The sequence below is a fragment of the Oryx dammah genome, unplaced genomic scaffold, assembly GCF_014754425.2.
Source record: "Oryx dammah isolate SB20612 unplaced genomic scaffold, SCBI_Odam_1.1 HiC_scaffold_28, whole genome shotgun sequence".
Taxonomy (NCBI): domain Eukaryota; kingdom Metazoa; phylum Chordata; class Mammalia; order Artiodactyla; family Bovidae; genus Oryx; species Oryx dammah.
The window spans coordinates 108,238,880-108,259,136 of NW_024070212.1; the positions used below are offsets into that span (position 1 = coordinate 108,238,880).

At 40.3% G+C, this 20,257-nt stretch overlaps 1 protein-coding gene and 1 non-coding gene across 3 annotated transcripts in view; both read right to left on the reverse strand.

Annotated features, from left to right (window-relative positions):
- Window positions 1–20,257, reverse strand: part of ZMYM4 (zinc finger MYM-type containing 4) — a 164,804-nt gene that overhangs the window by 124,811 nt on the left and 19,736 nt on the right. The window lies entirely within an intron of this gene.
- On the reverse strand, window positions 17,816–17,922 carry LOC120857167. The gene has a single exon (XR_005719624.1). It is a non-coding gene; the product is annotated as a U6 spliceosomal RNA (small nuclear RNA).

A 20,257-nucleotide genomic window follows, 5' to 3' on the forward strand; every position in this document is an offset into this window, starting at 1 on the left:
AAGGGTTGGGGTTAGGAGAGAAGAAAATCAGTTTAACGGATATAGTTTCAGGTTTACAAGATGAAAAGAGCTATGAAGATGGAAATGGTTGTACAACATTTTAAATGTATTTAACACTGCTGACCTGTACACTTAAAAATATGTAAGATGGTACATTTTATGTATGTTTTGCCACTATTTTTTAAGGCAAAACAGAGCTTTTCAGATGTACAAAAGCTAAAGAATTCATCTCCACCAGACCAGCACAGCAAGAATATTAAAGATGGCATGTCCTACACAAAGAAGGCTTTCCTGGTAGTTCAGCTGGTAAAGAATTCGCCGGCAATGCAGGAGACTCTGGTTTGATTCCTGGGTCCAAAAGATCCTCTGGAAAAGGGATAGGCTACCCACTACAGTCTTCTTGGGTTTCCTTGGTGGCTCAGCTGCTAGAGAATCCACTTGCAATGTGGGAGACCTGGATTCAATCTCTGGATTGTCAAGATCCCCTGGAGAAGGCAAAGGCTACCCACTCCAGTATTCTGGCCTGGAGAATTCCTTGGACTCTATAGTTCATGTGGTCACAAAGAGTCGGACACGACTGAGTGACTTTCACTTTTCAGAAAGAAGAAAAATTACACCACGTGGAAATCAAGGTAAACCCAAAGAAACGAGGGCTTCCCTGGTGGCTCAGATGGTAAAGATTCTACCTGCATTGCAGGAGACCCAGGTTTGATCCTTGGGTCGAGAAGATCCCTTGGAGAAGGAAATGGTAACCCGCTCCAGTATTCTTGCCTGGAAAATCCCATGGGTGGGGACGCCTGGCAGGCTACAGTCCATGGGGTCGCAAAGAGTCAGACACGAATGAGTGACTTCACTTTCACTTTCAAAGGAATGAAGAGCACAAGAAATGTAAATATCTGAGTTACCAACTATATACATACTGTCTTTCAACTTCAAATCTGATTTTCTCTGCCTTGTTTTTGTTATCTATAAACACTTCTCCTTTGTCATCTGGCAGTGTTAACTTTTGACAATAAATGGCACCAAAAGAATACTCTGGAAAGAACGGGTCCTCTTCTCACTGCACTGTGCTCTAATCTGCTTGCTCCAGTGGAGGCCAGTGGTCCATGAGACAGTTGATGGCCCTCTCCCCAGGTGCCAACTCCCCGCCAGGCTCAGCGACACACACACCACTCCACTGGTGGTTTCCTGCTCGGACACACACGCACCCCCGCAGGTAGTTTCCTATCAGATTTGGTCAGCTCCCTAGAGGGTAGCATAGTGAGCACGTTTCAGCAGTACTCCAGTGAGCAGGGTTCCCAGAGAATTATGCCAATACTCCAGGCGGCTTCTTCTCAGGTTCAGAAATTGGTTTTCTAGCGACTTCTGTCGGCACCCGAAGAAGGTTTCCTCCCTGCCAGCAAAAATCTGCAGCACCTAAAACTTCTTCAGCATCTAGCGGCACACAACCCTCTCCAAAATCTGAATCTCAGCCCTGAAGGCATCTTCAAATTTTTCCATCACTGCTACTTTGCCTCAGTCCTACAGTGAGTGGCTGCTCCTGTTACCTGCTAGTCTGTAAACTTTAATATTCTCTTTTGCCCTTAAGAGTTAATTCTCTGCTACTGGTTAATAATTCTTTACACTAAACTTTTCCTATTCAACTTACTTTTTGGTTTCTGATCTCTGACTAATACAGGGTAGGTAATGGCAGTGTTCACAGTAGACAGATCCATAAGGATGAGATTTGGAGACTGGCTTGATTGTGGAGGCTAGTAATCCCTGGCACACAGTGCCATTAGAGTTGTTGCAGTTAACTGTTAAGGCAGTAATCATGAGTTATATCCATCTCATGTAACAGATTTATGAGATGGATTCTCCAAGTGCTCTTCAGCAGTTAGAGAATAACAAGTTCAGGTCCACTAACTCTCAAATCAAATCACAGTCTGAGAAACAGAGCACTTTCATGATGGTATTTTTAAAAAGTCTTAATTCTTATAACCATAGGTTGAAGGGCTTCCCTGATGGCTCAGCTGGTAAAGAATCCGCCTTCAAGTTGAGAGACATGGCTCTGATATCTGGGTTGGGAAGATCCCCTGGAGAAAGGAAAGGCTACGCACCCCACAATTCTGGCCTGGAGAATTCCATGGACTGTATGGTCCATGGGGTCCCAAAGAGTCAGACACAACTGAGTGAGTTTCACTTTCCTAGCTTGGTATTGCTAAAAATAAAATGCAAAATGTAACTGTGCAAACAGCTGAACTACAATTATCACATAAGTTCACAGTCAAACCAATTCTAATGTGAAAGTAAGGGCAATGACTAGGAAAATAGATCCTTAAACCTGGAATGGAAACATGTGATTGAACCAGAATGAAAAAGACAATTTCAAACCTCCAGTGGAAATAACTTACCATCCTGTAAGAACAGCCTTCCTTTTCTTGAATATCTGTGACTTCCTTATGTGACACAAATGACTTGCGAAAAGATGTTAATTCTCTTCAAGATCAACCACAACCAACCCTGTTGTCACTTGACCCACGAGTTGGTTGCAGGAAGACACATACACACTATGACCCAACAGGGAAGAAATTACATGTCCAAAATGCCAAGACTTTGCTAACATATAAAGGCAAAAACCTGGGACTGTGTGAAAATAGATGCTAAAGGTATCAGACCAAGGAGATTATATAAGTCATTAAAATGAGTGAGATGACTACAGATTCAGAATGTAATGCGTTAGCTGTGCAGCTGGAGGTGGCTATACTGGCTTAGTTGTTGGTTTAAACTTATACTCAACAATAGCTGAGAATCATTAGGGAAATACAAATCAAAACTACACTAACAATGAAGATGTAATAAAGTTTAAAGAGACTGAGATATCAAAGTTCCACTGGCATTATGTAGGAGAGGAAATCCAAAGGCTCAGGGAAACAGGAACATCATGCATTTATCCTCTGCAACCTACACACCTATTACCCAACGACATTCTCTGAGGAGGCCCAGAGGAGACCACACCAGTGAGAGGAGCACAGCACCTGGAGAAGCTGCGTGGCGGCTCTCCTTTGGAAGTCAGATATGGAAGCCAGCCCACTGAGATGGGGCCCCAGGCAGCAAAGGCAGCTCAGCCCCAAGAGAAGGGCAGCAGTGAGGCACCAGTGATCAGAGTGCCTGGCCTGCAGGAGCCTGGCAGTGGCTAACTGGTCACAATGATTCTAGCAATGAAATACACGGGCAGTGTAATCTATCTACCAAAAAAATGTCTAAATCTGGTGGCCAGAAACTGACTTAAGGCATCAGAGTGGAAGTTAAGGACGTGTGTCCAGTTTCCAGACCAAGTTAATTAACAGACTCATTGGCTCTTTTTTATTAAGGTTTATGGATTGGTTTCTGGCTACAGTGGGCTCTGTTGCTGCAGGCAAGCTTCCTCCAGTTGTGAAGCGCAGGAGCTACTCCTCACTGCTCCTTCTCAACGTGGCAGCTTCTCTTACTGTGGCTTCCTGGATGGCACAGTGCTAAAGAACCCACCTGCCAACACAGAGACACAAGAGATGCAGGTCCAATCCCTGAGTTTGGAATATCCTCTGGATTAGGAAATGGCAAATCCCTCCAGTATTCTTGCCCATAAAAATTCCATGAACAGAGGAGCCCAGCAGGCTACAGTCCACAGGGTCTCAAGGAGGTGGACGCAACTGAACACACACCTTCTCCTATAGAGCACAGGCTCTAGGGCATGGGGCCTCGGGAGCTGCAGCACATGGGCTCAGAACCTGTGGCTCACAGACTCTAAAGCACAAGCTCAGCAGTTGTGGCACACAGGCTTAATTGCGCCAACACAGGTGGGATCTTCCCAGACCAGGGGTTGAACTGGTATCCCTTGCATTGTAAGACGGATTCTTAACCACTGGAAAACTAGGGAAGTCCCCCACTGCCTCTTAATTGTGGGGAGATTTTGTTCCCTTGAGGAAGGACTCGGCACCATTACCACAAGTGGTGGTGGTGGTTTAATGGCTAAGTCATATCCAACTCTTTGCAACCCCACTGACTAAAGACCCAGCAGGCTCCTCGGTCCATGGGATTTCCCTAGCATGAATACTCGAGTGGGTTGCCATTTCCTTCTCCACGGGATCTTCCCAACCCAGGGATCAAATCCATGTGTCCTGCTTGGCAGGTGGATTCTTTACCACTGAGCCACCTGGGAAGCCCCTAACACAACCATAAATCTTCCTCCAAGCCTCCCCCCAGATAGATCCACAGCCACTTGGTAAAGGAATAGTTTTCAATCAGGGGCAATTTCGCTTCCCAAATCTAGAAAATTTGGCAGTGTCTGGAGGCATTTTTGGTTATCACAACCAGGGAGTTCAACTGACATCTAGTGGGTACAGGTCAAGGATGCTGCAAAACATCAACAATATATACAACAGCCACCACAACAAAGAATTACCTGGGCTTAAAAGACCCTACATGATCTAGACAGTTCTCTCCCTGATCTCTTCTCTGACTGTTCACCACCTAGCTCTTTCACCTCCAACTGCCTGTTTGATGTTCATAAAACACGCTCAGTACTCCTCTGCCTCAGAGCGACTGCCCTTGTTTGCTTTCCCTCTCCTATAATGTTCTTCCTCTCAGAGATCTGTATGGGTTTCTCATTTCCTTCAGATTTTTGCTTAGATGCCCCTGTTTAAAACTGTAACACCCCTTCCACTATAGCATACTGTGTCCCATTTTAATAATATTGAGTTTTCCCATCCAGGAACATGATATATTACTCTTTTTCTTCCAAGAGTCAAAGCACAGTGGTTACAGGGACTTCCCTGGCAGTCCAGTAGTTAGGGACTGCCCACTCCTTTTTTTCTTTTTTTCTGGCCCCATCTTGTGGCTTATAGGATCCTAGTTCCCCAATCAGGGACTGAACGTGGGCCCTTGGCAGTGAGAGCACAAACTCCTAACCACTGGATTGCCAAGGAACTGCTCTAAATATTTTCTTTACAGTATGCTGCTGCTGCTGCTAAGTCACGTCAGTCGTGTCCGACTTTTAGCGACCCCATGGACTGTAGCCTACGAGGCTCCTCTGTCCATGGGATTTCCTTCTCCGTCTTTACAGTATAGCTCTGCTCATACCCCAAGCTGTGATCTGGCATGTTCTCATTGCTATATTCTTTTTGTTACTAAGGTATAATTAACATATAACACCATTATTATACTCTCTAAACAACTGAAGTTAGTTATAACTTATTTAACCCAAGAGTTGTTTAGAAGTTTTAAAATTTCCAAATGGTTGGACTGTTTTAATTGACACTCTACTCATCTCAGTTTTAATGCACTATGGTCAAAGAATGTAACCTCTAAATTTTAAGGTTTTAAAATTTGCAATCTTCTTCAAAGTATAAATTATGATTGATTTCTGTAAACATTCTATGAGAGTGTAAAAAGAACGCAATGTCTCCCCATTCTGTACCAGGTTCAATTAAACTACAAACCTCTGAATTATAAGCCTCTAAACCATTTAAATTTTTGTTTCAGATACTTCAAGGCTTTTTGATACATAAAAATTCATGGTAATCACATTCTCAAAGTGAATTATATCTGTTATGAATAAAGTCAGAAATCTGTGGCAGATAATCATTTTTTACATAGTTTTCCTTTAATATTAGAATTCTGATTTTGCTGCATATGCTTTATATACACTGTTTTATTTTTAAATTTTTTAGATTTCTTATGAGCAACATCAAGTAGAGCTCATATTGAACAAGAGAATCTTTATCACCTAACCTTTTTAAATGGTCTCCAAAGGAGTCCAACCATGAATGTGCAAAATGCTTAGGACACAGATTCCCACACTTGGTAGAAACTTTAGAGAACTCTTCTAAATCTACAAACTAAGATGATATAACTTTAAAAAGTCCTAGGAATTCCCTGGGAGCCCAGTGGTTAGGACTCCACGCTTTCACTGCCAAGGGCATGGGTTCAACCTGTGGTCAGGGAACTAACATCTCGCAAGCACAGTCAAAAAAAAAGATTATGAAGTGTTATGTTCTCTAAATAATATTTCCCACTAAGAGGGATCAGGACTCCAGGCAGAAATGGTTGATTTCAACATGAAGCTGCTTCATTGTTCAGCTACAAAGTCATGTCTGACTCCTTCCATGCCAAGCTTCCCTGTTCTTCACCATCTCCCAGACTTAGCTCAAGTTCATGTCCATTGAGTCGATAATGCTATCTAACCATCTCATCCTCTCATTCTCTGCTGTTCTCCTCTCCTTTTGCCTTCAATCATTCCCAGCATCAAGGTGCTTCATGTTGCATCAAAAAGCAAGTAAATTACAAAAGACTACTTACTGAAGTCATGACAGAATGACTCAAGGGCTAACAGGATTTTACTGACCAAAGATGGTACAACTGACGTACACCAGCTCTTCTCAGTTCATTTCAGTCGCCCAATCGTGTCCAACTCTTTGCAACCCCATGGACTGCAACACGCCAGGCTTCCCTGTCCATCACCAACTCCCAGAGCTTGCCCAAACTCACGTCTGTTGAGTCAGTGATGCCATCCAACCATCTCAACCTCTGTCGTCCCCTTCTCCTCCTGCCTTCAATCTTTCCCAGCATCAGTGTCTTTTCTAATGACTCAGTTCTTCACATCAGGTGGCCAAAGTACTGGAGCTTCAGCTTCAGCATCAGTCCTTCCAATGAATATTCAGGGCTAATTTCTTACAGGATTGACTAGTTTGATTTCCTTGCTGTCCAAGGGACTCTCAAGAGTTTTCTCCAACACCACAATTCAAAAGTATCAATTATTCAGAGGTCAGCCTTCTTTATGGTCCAACTCACACATCCATACATGAATACTGAAAAAAACATAGCTTTACAGCTTTGACTATATGGACCTTTGTTGGCAAAGTAATGTCTCTGCTTTTTAATAACGCTGTCTAGGTTTGTCATAGTTTTTCTTCCAAGGAGCAGGTGTCTATTAATTTCATGGCTGCAGTCACCATCTTCAGTGATTCTGGAGCCCAAAGAAACAAAGTCCATCACTGTTTACACTGTTCCCCCATCTATTTGCCATGAAGTATAATACAGTACAATAAACAATACAGAAATCCATTTTTGATGACTTACCAGGATAGCTCCCTCGTTCTCCCACCCACCCAAAAAACAACCTTTACTCGTCATCTGTAGAGCCTGTGAGGGTATCAACTTATTTTTTTAAATGACAAAAAAAAGAATTAAGCATTTATCTTGTCTTTCCTGCATTAACAATATTTCAAAGCAATAAGAAAACAAGAGAGTTAACTGACAAGGAACTATTACAGTTAACAGATACTACAGAAATAAAAGAATCAGGAAACTATCATTTTATAACTACTAATTAAATAGTGAATCAAGAACTAATCAATGAATGATAAAACCATTAGGTCAAAACTGAAGGAGAACTTTTTAATATCTGGATTAGGCTGGTATCACCTGACCTAGGATGAACATCACGAATAGTGAAGTGCTACCATTACTGGTGTCATAGAAAGAACACAGTACCACCTATGAAGAAGTCTTTGCAAAAAAAAAAATTAAGCCTGAATCTAATCATACTTCTAACAGCTTACAGGGAACATAAGGGATGGAGGAATGTGTTCAATGACACCAGGATATAACCAGCAAAACACAGAATGTAGGAAATGCCATAGAACAAATCAAACAGTATCTTCTAAAAATAAATGGCTTTTTTTTTTTTAACTGGGAAAAGATTTACTGATGAAGAGGCTGAAAAGACACAACAACCCACAGACTTTGTTTTAGCAACACACAAATCTTATTTTAGCTACTAACTTTCTGAAACAGTTTCAACAGTTGAACCGGGTATTAAGTGAAACTATTAATGATTTTGTTAAGTGCAATAATGGTATTTATGGCTTATTTTCTGTAAAAAAGAGACTCATCTTTCAGACATACATATTTTATGTATTAATAGGTAAAAAGAAGTATGTCCAGGATTTGCTTTAAAACATGACAGGGAGGGGGGGCTTCCCTGGTGGTCCAGTGGCTAAGACTCCGAGCTCTGAATGCAGGAGGCCCAGGTTTGATCCCTGGTTGGATAATTCGATTCCACATGCCCACAATGAAGATCAAAGATCCTGTGTGCTGCAACTAAGACCCGGTGTAACCAACTACTTTATACACACACACACACACATTTACACACATGTAAATTATAGGGAAAGAAATGTGGGAGGAATACATGAAAAATAAGGCAAAAAGCTGATGAATCTTTAAAAAGATGAATGATGAATACATGAGCATTAGTTTATCTACTCACATTTATGTTCGAAAATTTTCGTAACAAAGGTTAAGCAAAGTAGTAATCAAGTAGAAATCTCTTAAAAGTTGTATTCCTCACACTAAACAAGCCATTTTTACTTTTAACAAACTATCTGTACAGGAGGCAGTGATCAAGAACATCCCCAAGAGAAAAAAACGCAAAGACAAAATGGTTGTCTGAGGAGGCCTTACAAATAGCTGAGAAAAGACAAGACACAAAAGGCAAAGGAGAAAAGGAAAGATATACTCATCTGAATGCAGAGTTCCAAACAACAGCAAGGAGAGATAAGAAAACCTTCCTCAGCGATGAATGCAAAGAAATAGAGGAAAACAAGAGAACAGGAAAGACTAGAGATCTCTTCAAGAAAATCAGAGATACAAAGGGAACATTTCATCCAAAGATGGGCTCGATAAAGGACAGAAATGGTATGGACCTAACAGAAGCAGAAGATATTAAGACACGGTGGCAAGAATACACAGAAGAACTATACAATAATATATCTTCATGACCAAGATAACCAGGATGGCGTGATTACTCACCTAGAACCAGGCATTCTGGTGTATGAAGTCAAATGGGCCTTAGGAAACATCACTACAAATAAAAACTAGTGGAGGTGAAGGAATTCCAGTTGAGCAATTTCATATCCTAAAAGATGATACTGTCAAAGTGCTGCACTCAATATGCCAGCAAATTTGGAAAACTCAGCAGTGGCCACAGGACCAGAAAAGGTTTCTTTTCATTCCATCCCAAAGAAAGGCAATGCCAAAGAATGCTCAAACTACCACACAATTGCACTGATTTCACACACTAGAAAAGTAATGCTCAAAATTCTCCAAGCCAGGCTTCAACAGTATGTGAACCATGAACTTCCAGATGTTCAAGCTGGATTTAGAAAGGCAGAGGAACCAGAGATCAAATTGCCAACATCCACTGGATCATCAAAAAAGCAAGAGTTCCAGAAAAACATGTACTTCTGCTTCACTGACTACGCCAAAGCCTTTGACTGTGTGGGTCACAACAATCTGTGGGAAATTCTTAAAGAGATGGGCATACCAGACCACCTTACTGCCTCCTGAGAATTCTGTATGCAGGTCAAGAAGCAACAGTTAGAACCCGACATGGAACAACAGACTGGTTGCAGATCAGGAAAGGAGTACATCAAGGCTGTATACTGTCACCTTGTTTATTTATCTTATATGCAGAGTACATCATGAGAAACGCTGGGCTGGGAGAAGCCCAAGCTGGAATCAAGACTCGGGGAGAAATATCAATAATCTCAGTTATGTAGATGACACCACCCTTATGGTACAAAGCGAATAAGAACTAAAAAGCCTCTTAATGAAAGTGAAAGAGGAGAGTGAAAAAGTTGGCTTAAAACTCAACATTCAGAAAACTAAGATCATGGCATCTGGTCCCATCACTTCATGGCAAATAGATGGGGAAACAATGGAAACAGTGAGACTTTACTATTTTGGCTCTAATATCACAGCAGATTGTGACTGCAGCAATGAAATTAAAAGATGCTTGCTCATTGGAAGAAAAGCGATGACCAACCTCAGCAGCATATTAAAAAGCAGAGACATTACTTTGCCAACAAAGGTCTATCCAGTCAAAGCTATGGTTTTTCCAGTGGTCATGTACGGATGTGAGAGTTGGACTATAAAGAAAACTGAGTGCCAAAGAATTAATGCTTTTGAACTGTGGTGTTGGAAAAGACTCTTGAGAGTCCCTTGGACTACGAGGAGAGCCAACCATCCATCCCGAAGGAAACCAGTCCTGAATATTCACTGGAAGGGCTGATGTAGAAGCTGAAACTCCAATACTTTGGCCACCTGATGCAAAGAAGTGACTCAATGGAAAGACCCTGATGCTGGGAAAGACTGAAGGTAGGAGGAAAAGGGGACGACAGAGGATGAGATGGTTGGAGGGCGTCACTGACTTGATGGACATGAGCTTGAACAAGCTCCGGGAGTGGTGACGGACAGCAAAGCCTGGCGTGCTGCAGTCCATGCGGTCACAAAGAATCGGACACAACTGAGCCACTGAAATGAATTGAACTGAAAAATAACTATTTGGGGGCCTTTCGTTATTCCTTCATCCAACAAATGGCAACAAAACAAAGCACATCTTCTTTTGGTAATAGGTAGAGGACCCTTTTTTCCTTTTTATCATGGTTGAATACTCTTTCAATTAAAGTGAAATTATTTTTCATATATAAAAATTACAGTAAGAAAAGTATTTACTTCTCCAATATGTATGTTAGAACATCAAGCATGAAGAATAACTGAAGGTCAGTAAACATGCATAGTTTTTTAAAGTATCTTTAGTGGAGCATTTCAACTTTGACATAAATTCATCAAAACTCATATGAAGAGCATATAAAAAAGCAAAAAATTTACTATGTTATATTGGAATTCAAGAACTTCTGAAAACATCATAATCAATTTCAGGAGAATAAATAGACTGAACCAGAGAAAAACTAAAAAACATTTGCTTCTTAAATAATTCAAGTACCACACAGAAATGGAAAGGAAGAAAAGAGTAATGTTCACTACCAGTTTCTGGCAATGATCTGAAACCCTTCCATGACAAGATCTTTGCTCTTGCTCTTTCCCTTTGCTTTTAGAAATCACCACCTAATGTATTTCATGTGCACTAACCTACTGAAACCTACTAACAGAGTTAGACTGTCGTTCTTTCCATTTTATCCATAAGGAAACACAAACTGTTGTTACTGCTAAGGACCAGGGCCAAATTCTAATACCAATGGTTCCTATTCTGCAATCTTCCACTTTCTCCCCCACATTCTACTTCAAAAGGTCTGGGATAGACAGAAACTGGATGACTATTTGTGTATTGTAAAGAGGGGGGAGGGTGAATTCCTTCAGGGGATTCTGAAAACTACACCATGGTTTTTATTCTTCAATTTGTTAATGTGGTATATTATATTGATTGATTTCTGGATATTGAAAAATACTTATACCCATGAGAAAAATCCCACTTGATCGGTGTGTATGATCTCTCAAATATATTGTTGGATTCAGTTTGCAAGTATTTTGTTGAAGACTATTTTGCATCTATGCTCATCAGTGATATTAGTCTGGAATTTTGTTTTTTTGTGTGATAAATGTGTCTGCTTTGAGTATAAGGGTGGCCTCATAAAATGACTTCAGAAATGTTCCTTCCTCTGCAATCTTTTGAAAGACTTTGAGAAGAACAGATGTTAACTCTTCCCTAAATGTTTAGCAGAATTCACTGGTGAAGCCATCTGATCCTGGACTTGTTTTAATTACTGATTCAGTTTCAGTACTGATAACTGGTTTGTTCATATTTTCTATTTCTTCCTGTTTCAGTCTCAGGAGCGTGTATCTTTCTAAGAATTTGTCCACCTTTTCTACCTTTTCTAAGTTGTCCACTTTACTGGCGCACTGTTGTTCACAATAGTCTCTTAGGACCCCTGGTATTTCTGTGGAGTCTGTTGTAACTTCACCTTTTTCATCTGATTTTACTGATTTGAGCTCTCTCCCTTTTTTTCTTGATGAGTCTGGGTAACTGTTTATCAATTTTGTCTACCATTTCGAAGAACTAGCTTTTAATTTCATTTATCTTCTCTACTGCTTTTTATTGCAGAGGAATGAACACCTCTGCCAACAGCAGGCAAAGATATCACACACAAAAAATATTACAGGCCAGTATCACTGATTTTAATCTCCAAGCCAGGGTTCAACCGAGAACTTCCAGATGTTCAACCTGGATTTAGAAAAGGCAAAGGAACCAGAGATCATATTGCCAACATCCACTGGATCATAGAAAAAGCAAGAGAGTTCCAGAAAAACATCAACTTCTGCTTTATGGACTATGCCAAAGCCTTTGACTGTGTGGATCACAACAAACTGTGAAAGGTCTTCAAGAGATGGGAATACCAGACCACCTTACCTGCCTCCTGAGAAATCTGCATGCAGGTCAAGAAGCAACAGTTAAAACCAGACATGGAACAATGGACTGGTTCCAGATTGGGAGAGGAGTACGTCAAGGCTGTATGCTGTCACCCTGCTTATTTAATTTATATGCAGAGTACATCATGAGAAATGCCGGGCTGGATGAAGCACAAGCTCAAATCAAGATTGCTGGGAGAAGTATCAATAACCTCAGATATGCAGATGACACCACCCTCATGGCAGAAAGCAAAGAACTAAAGGGCCTCTTGATGAAAGTCAAAGAGAGGGAAAAAGCTGGCTTAAAACTTGATATTCAAAAAACGAAGTTCACGGCATCCAGTCCCATCACTTCATGGCAAACAGATGGGGAAACAATGGAAACAGTGACAGACTTTCTTATGGCTCCAGAATCACTGCAGATGGTAACCGCAGCCATGAAATTAAAAGATACTTGGTCCTTGGAGGAAAAGCTATGACCAACCTAGACAGCATATTAAAAAGCGGATACATTACTTTGCCAACAAAGGTCCATATAGTCAAAGTTATGGTTTCTCCAATAGTCATGTATGGATGTGAGAGTGGACTCTAAAGAAAGCTGAGCACCAAAGAATTGATGCTTTTGAACTGTGGTGTTGGAGAAGACTCTTCAGAGTCCTTTGGCCTGCAAGGAGATCAAACCAGTCAATCTTAAAATAAAATCAGCCCTGATATTCATTGGAAGGAATGATGATGACTGAAACTCCAATACTTTGGCCACGTGATGCAAAGAACTGACTCATTAGAAAAGACCCTGATGCTGGGAAAGATTGAAGGCAGGAGGAGAAGGGGACAACAGAGGATGAGATGGTTGGATAGCATCACTGACTAAATGGACACGAGTTTGAGCAAGCTCTGGGAGTTGGTGACGGGCAGAGAAACCCGGCATCCTTCAGTCCATGGGTTCGCAAAGAGTCAGACACAACTGAGCAACTGAACTGAACTTATCACTGACAAACAGCAGATGCAAAAATCCTCAACAAAATACTAGCAAACCAAATCCAAAAACACATTAAAAGGATCATACATCATGATGAAGTGTGATTTATCCCAGGAAAGCAAGGATTTTTCAATATCCAAAGATCAATATGATACATCATATTAACAAACTAAAGAATAAAAACCATAGGATCATCTCAATAGATGCAGAAAAGGCTTCTGATAGAACTCAATATCCACTGAAAATAACTCTCTAGAAAGCAGGCACAGAGGGAACATATCTCAACATAATAAAGGTGACATATAACAAACCTATGGCTAACATTACACTCAACGATGGAAAGTTCAAAGCATTCCTTCCAAGACCAGAAACAAGACAAGGAAGGACACTTTCACCACCGTTATTCAACAGTTTGGAAAGTCCTAGCCACAGCACTCAGAAAAGAAAAATAAAGGAATCCGAATGGGAAGGAAGAACTACAACTGTCAATGTCTGCAGGTAACAGCATAGTATAGACAGAAAATCCTGGAGATGCCATCAGAAAACTACTAGAACTCATCACTGAATTTGGTAAAGTTACCAAATACAAAATTAACATACAGAAGCCTTTTACATTTCTACACACTAACAACAAATTATCAAAAACATAAAGAAACAATTCTGCTTACCACTGCATCAAAAACAGTAAAATACCTAGGAATAAATCTACCTCACAAGGCAAAAAGCTTGTACTCCAAAAACTGTAAGACACTGACAAGAGATATTGAAGTCAACACAAATGGAAAGATATACTGTGTTCTTGGATGGGAAAAATCAATACTGTTAAAAATAACCAAACTACCCAAGGCAATCTACAGATTCAACGCAATCCCTATCAAACTACCATGGCATTTTTCAGAGAACTAGAACAAATAATTTTAAACTTTGTATGGAAACACAAAAGATCCTGAATAGCCATAACAATCTTGAGAACAAAAAATAAAGCTGAAGGAATCAGACTCCCTAACTCAAGCTATATTACAAAGCTACAGTAATCAAACTCAAATTACCAAACCAGACACTAGATCAATGGAAGAGGACAGAAGGCCCAGAAATATACTCATATGCTTATGTCCGACAAATCTATGACAGAGGAGGCAGGAATGTACTGTGGAGAAAAGACAGCCTCTTCAACAAGTAATGCTGGGAAAACTGGACAGCTACACGTAAAAGAGTGAAATCAGAACATTCCCTAACACCATACACAAAATAAACTCAAAATGGATTCAAGACCTAAATATAAGACGGGATACTATAAACTTCTAGAGGAAGACATAGGCAGAACACTCTTTGACATAAACACAGGGAATTAACCTAAATGTCCACTGACAGATGAATGCAGAAACCAGATGCGATGTGTGCATGCGCGCCTGTGTGTGTGTGTGTGTGCGCTTATGTATATAAAAATATATAAAAGAATATTACTCAGCCATAAAACAGAATGAAATAATGTCATTTACAGCAATATGAATGATCTAGAAACTTACAATCTGAAAAAATGATACAGATGAACTTATTTACAAAACAGAAATAGACTCACAGACATAGAAAACAAGTTTATGGTTACCAAAGAGGAAAAGGGAGGAATGATAAATTAGGAATGTGGGATTAACAGAGACACACTTCTCTATATTAAATAAACAACAAAGACTTATTATATGATACATGAAACTATGTTCAATATCTTGTAATTAGCTATAGTGGAAAACAAATATGAAAAAATAGATAAATACATGTATAACTGAGTCAATCTGCCATACACCTGAAACGAACACACCACTGTAAATCAACTATAATTCAATAACAAGTTGCTTTTTTTGAAACAACAAAAAAAAGAAATACATCATGACGTTTTCTCTTGGGTCCTTTGACATGATGTATGTGCTTATTCCAAAAAATTAAATTTGTGTCTGTGTGTGTATTCACCCACTTCAATCTCAATTTCTACTCTTTGAAAAATACTTAAGAATATGAAGTTGAGCCACAGACTAGGAAAAAATATTTGCAAAACACATATCAAGTAAAAGATTTGCATCCAAAATACAAAAACAACTCTTAAAACGCAACATAAGAAAACACTATATGACCTAGCAAACCCACACCTATTTACCCAAAGGAAATGAAAATGTATGTGTATACAAAAACCTATAAGCAAGAAGTTCAGACTGTTGTTTCCTATTGAAAAGGAAACGTTATTGTTCCTTTACTCAGTGTCTCCTACTGAAGATTCACATCTGAAATTACTTTTAGAATCAGTGCTAGAAGATACTGTTTTTTTAGCAGATTCAGTAATGTCTGCTCCACTTAATAATGGCACATACATACCTAATTGTATTCTCTCATCAATCACATTAGAATTATCTATATTTTCGTACTATGGTTTTTATTTCTTTTAATCTTTTCTCCCCATACATCTTTTTATAAACTGCCTCAAATTCATCGTTCATTATGAACAAGTATAAAGAAATCACACTCAACATAAGCTTTTTCCTCATTAATTCCTTCTGGAAAATAAAGGGTTTTTCCCCATTTGTATACTTTGCTTTAAATTTTTTTGAAAAAGCAAAGTCTTATAGTATATCCCTGCAATATACAGTGCTTAGGAAAAAAAAAATCTATAGGCAGGGACTTTCCTGGTGCTCTAGTGGTTAAGAATCCATCTTCCAATTAGGGGACATGGTTGAAGAACTACGATCTCATATGCCATGGTGCAATTAACTCCACGCACTCTAGAGCCTGAGCTCCACAACACAAGAATCCCACACTACACAAACAGAAGCCCACATGCCACAACTAGAGAAGCCCACACACCACAACAAAAACCCAGGGCAGCCAAATAAAAAACACTTATAGGCAAATATTTATCATGACTTTACCCATAATCACCAAACACTAGAAACAATACAATTGTTTTTCAACTGGCAAGTTGATAAACAAATTTTGGTACATCACAAAAAGGAATGTTAGTCATCAATAAAAAGGAACTGCTGACTCATGCAACAATATGGATAAATTTCAAATGCATTATGCTAAGTGTCTCCTAAGTGAAAAAAACAAAATTCATAAGGCTGCATATTGTATGATGTTATTTACATGATTTTCTGAAAATGCAGAATTGCAGAATAGAAAACAGATCAGGGTAGAGGTAGAGGAAAGGCTGGCTGTAAGGGACATGAGGAATTTTGGGGTTGATGGAACTGTTCTGGATCTTGACTCTGTTGGTAGTTCAATAAGTTACAGAATGTACTGTACAGCAAAAAGGATAAATGTTACTCTATATAGAATACCTCAGTTCAGTCAGTTCAGTCACTCAGTTGTGTCTGACTCTTCGCAACCCCACAAATTGCAGCACACCAGGCCTCCCTGCCCATCACCAACTTCCGGAGTTCACTCAGACTCAAGTCCATTGAGTCAGTGATGCCATCCAGCCATCTCATCCTCTGTTGTCCCCTTCTCCTCCTGCCCCCAATCCCTCCGAACATCAGAGTCTTTTCCAATGAGTCAACTCTTTGCATGAGGTAGCCAGAGTACTGGAATTTCAGCTTTAGCATCATTCCTTCCAAAGAAATCCCAGGGCTGATCTCCTTCAGAATGGACTGGTTGGATCTCCTTGCAGTCCAAGGGACTCTCAAGAGTCTTCTCCAACACCACAGTTCAAAAGCATCAATTCTTCAGCACTCAGCTTTCTTCACAGTTCAACTCTTGCATCCATACTTGACGACTGGAAAAACCATAGCCTTGACTAGACGGACCTTTGTTAGCAAAGTAATATCTCTGCTTTTGAATATGCTATCTAGGTTGGTCATAACTTTCCTTCCAAGGAGTAAGCGTCTTTTAATTTCATGGCTGCAATCACCATCTGCAGTGATTTTGGAGCCCCCCAAAATAAACTGTGATACTGTTTCCAGTGTTTCCCCACCTATTTCCCATGAAGTGATGGGACCAGATGCCATGATCTTCGTTTTCTGAATGTTGAGCTTTAAGCCAACTTTTTCACTCTCCACTTTCACCTCCTTTTTTTTTAAAATTTTTACTTTATTTTACAATACTGTATTGGTTTTGCCATACATTAACATGAATCCGCCACGGGTGTACATGAGTTCCCAATCATGAACCCCCCTCCCACCTCCCACTCCATATCATCTCTCTGGATCATCCATGTGTATAAGCCCCAAGCATCCTGTATCCTGTATTGAATATAGACTGGCGATTCGTTTCTTACATGATAGTATACATGTTTCAATGCCATTCTCCCAAGTCTTCCCACCCTCTCCCGCTCCCTCAGAGTCCAAAAGTCCGTTCTACACATCTGTGTCTCTTTTGCTGTCTCGCACACAGGGTCATCATTTCCATCTTTCTAAATTCCATATATATGTGTTAGTATACTGTATTGGTGTTTTTCTTTCTGGCTTACTTCACTCTATAATCAGCCCCAGTTTCATCCATCTCATTAGAACTGATTCAACCGTATTCTTTTTAACGGCTGAGTAATACTCCATTGTGTATATGTACCACAGCTTTCTTATCCATTCATCTGCTGATGGACATCTAGGTTTCCATGTCCTGGCTAAAAATATGGAACGCTTCATGAATTTGCATGTCATCCTTGTGCAGGGGCCATGCTAATCTTCTCTGTATCGTTCCAATTTTAGTATATGTGCTGCCGAAGAGAGCACTCCACTTTCACTTTCATCAAGAAGATTTTTACTTTCTGCCATAAGGGTGGTGTCATCTGCATATCTGAGGTTATTGATATTTCTCCCGGCAATCTTGATTCCAGCTTGTGCTTCTTCCAGCCCAGCGTTTCTCATTATGTACTCTGCATAGAAGTTAAATAAGCAGGGTGACAATATACAGGCTTGACATACTCCTTTTCCTATTTGGAACCATTCTGTTGTTCCATGTCCAGTTCTAACTGTTTCTTCCTGACCTGCATATAGGTTTCTCAAGAGGCAGGTCAGGGTGGTCTGGTATTCCCATCTCTTTCAGAATTTTCCGCAGTTGATTGTGATCCATACAGTCAAAGGCTTTGGCATAGTCAACAAAGCAGAAAGAGATGGTTTTCTGGAACTCTCTTGCTTTTTCAATGATCCAGTGGATGTTGGCAATTTGATCTCTGGTCCCTCTGCCTTTTCTAAAACCTGCTTGAACATCTGGAAGTTCACAGTTCACGTATTGCTGAAGCCTGGCTTGGAGAATTTTGAGCATTACTTTACAGTATGACCTAAATCAAATCCCTTATGATTATACAGTAGAAGTGAGAAATAGATTTAAGAGACTAGATCTGATAGATAGAGTGCCTGATGAACTATGGACTGAGGTTTGTGACACTGTATAGGAGATAGGAATCAATACTATCCCCATGGAAAAGAAATGCAAAAAAGCAAAATGGCTGTCTGGGGAGGCCTTACAAATAGCAAAAAGAAGAGAAGTGAAAAGCAAAGGAGAAAAGGAAAGATATAAGCACCTGAATGCAGAGTTCCAAAGAATAGCAAGGAGAGATAAGAAAACCTTCCTTAGCGATCAATGCAAAGAAATAGAGGAAAACAACAGAATGGGAAAGACTAGAGATCTCATCAGGAAAATTAGAGATACCAAGGGAACATTTTATGCAAAGATGGGCTCGATAAAGGACAGAAATGGTATGGACCTAACAGAAGCAGAAGATATTAAGAAGAGGTGGCAAGAATACACAGAAGAACTATACAAAAAAGATCTCCATGACCAAGATAATGACGATGGTGTGCTCACTCACCTAGAGCCAGACATCCTGGAATGGGAAGTCAAGTGGGCCTTAGAAAGCATCACTACGAACAAAGCTAGTGGAGGTGATGGAATTCCAGTGGAGCTATTTCAAATCCTGAAAGATGATGCTGTGAAAGTGCTGCACTCAATATGCCAGCAAATTTGGAAAACTCAGCAGTGGCCACAGGACTGGAAAAGGTCAGTTTTCATTCCAATTCCAAAGAAAGGCAATGCCAAAGAATGCTCAAACTACCGCACAATTGCACTCATCTCACATGCTAGTAAAGTAATAGAATACCTCAATAAACCGTAAATATATTTTTCACTTGCCTTCAATCAGTAGTTTCACTTCTAGTTACAGACAAAAATTACACACAATCAGACTTCCCTGGTGGTACAGTGGATAAGAGCCTGCCTGCCGATGCAGGGAACACAGGTTAGATCCCTGGTCTAGAAAGATTCCACATGCCACGGAGCAACTAAGCCTCTGTGCCCCAGCTGCTGAAGCCCGTGCGCTGAGAGCCTGTTCTCCGAAACAAGAGAAGCCACCTCAGTGAGAAAGCGGTACACCAAAATGACGAGCAGACCCCACCTGTCGCAACTAGAGAAAACCTGTGAGCAACAACAAAGACCCATCACAACCAAAAATAAAAGTTAAAAAAAAAAAAAACTTGTACAAAGTTACACATAAGGCTGTTTGCTTTAAACCTTTTTCTGTAACAACTTCAATGAGATGCCACATAATTCACATCACACATCTAAAGTACACAACCCAATGAGTGTTAGTATACTCAGAGTTACCTAACCATGACCACAATCAATTTTAGAATATTTTTCTTATCCCAGAAGGAAACCTCAAACCCTCACTGGTCCCAACATCTCCCACTCAGTTTAGCCAGTTTCAGTTCAGTCGCTCAGTCATGTCTGATTCTTTGTGACGCCATGGACTGCAGCACACCAGGCCTCCCTTGTCCATCACCAACTCCCAGAGCTTTCTCAAACTCATGTCTATCGCGTCAGTGATGCCATCCAACCATCTCATCCTCTGTCGTCCCCTTCTCCGCCTGCATTCAATCTTTCTCAGCATCAGGGTCTTTTCCAGTGAGTCAGTTCTTTGCATCAGGTGGCCAAAGTATTGGAGTTTCAGCTTAAATATCACTCCTTCCAATGAATATTCAGCACCGATTTCCTTTAGGATGAACTGGTTGGATCTCCTCATAGTCCAAGGGACTCTCAAGAATCTTCTTCATCACCACAGTTCAAAAG